A 1,073-nucleotide genomic window follows, 5' to 3' on the forward strand; every position below is an offset into this window, starting at 1 on the left:
GGCATGGGGATGTCGCCGGTTCCCTCCGCTGATCCCTGTGGAGTTTGACATAGAGAAACCTGATGGACACCACGAGCGAGAAGACAGGCCAGCACGCAGATGCAAGCTGCTTTGTTTTTCTCGGTTTCAATGAGACCTGAATGTTTTCTAGTGGTTTTTTTTTTTTGTTTTTTTGGGTTTTTTTTGTAATTTCTTTCTTTTTTTTTTTTGTAATGTCAGTATTGAGAGAAAAAAATAAATAAAGTATTTTAAAAAAAAAAAACCAACAACGTAGTTCCTTGGAGTGTGTTGTGGTGGGAGGTGCTGGTCTGTGCTTGCGCAGGGAGCGGGGATGGGGCTCTGTGCCAGGGTCGTCTCTGCCACCGGGCTGGCCAGGTGCCTGGGACCTTCAAGGCCAGTAAGGAAGGGAATAGCCGGGGGAGAATCCTGTTTGGTTTGTCTGCTTGTCCCTGCACAGGACCTTCAGGGCCTGATAACGAGGGGACGGGAGCGAATCGTGACCTGCTCGGTCACAGGGAATGGCTGCTCGCCTCACGGAGCGGCGTTAGTTGTGCAACCCCCATTGCCGGGGTGGGGAGCGGGGGGCACGGCCAGGGGCCCCATGTCCCCATGGAGCTCCCGGGACATGGCTGACACGGGCGGCAAGAGCGGGGCTGGCCGAGGAGGGGCTGTGGGTGGTGGGGTGCTGCAGCTGGGGATGGGACGGCGAAGGGGGCTCCCTGCTGGCTGGCTGGGGGGCTGGAGAGACGCCGATGGCCAGATCTTCCCCGATGGGCCCTGGGGCAGGGCAAGAGGCAGCGGCACAAGTTGCATCCAGAAAAAGTCTCACTGAGACCCAGAAATTTTCCCCAAAAGCTCTCATCAGGAGCACCACACAAAAGCAGGCAATGGGAGCAAAACCCACGGTCATTGCTTCTCGGGTGGGGACTGGGCAGAGGCTGCCAAACCCCAAATGGGGGTGATGGCTCACTGCCCCCTCCCAGGAGAGAGCTCAAGGCCATGAAATCACCCTGTAACAAGGTAACCCCGGAGCCCACACGGCAGACAGGGCTGGGAACGGACTGGGGGGGGGG

This window comes from Egretta garzetta, unplaced genomic scaffold (genome assembly GCF_000687185.1).
Source record: "Egretta garzetta isolate BGI_Z169 unplaced genomic scaffold, ASM68718v1 scaffold59, whole genome shotgun sequence".
Lineage (NCBI taxonomy): Eukaryota > Metazoa > Chordata > Aves > Pelecaniformes > Ardeidae > Egretta > Egretta garzetta.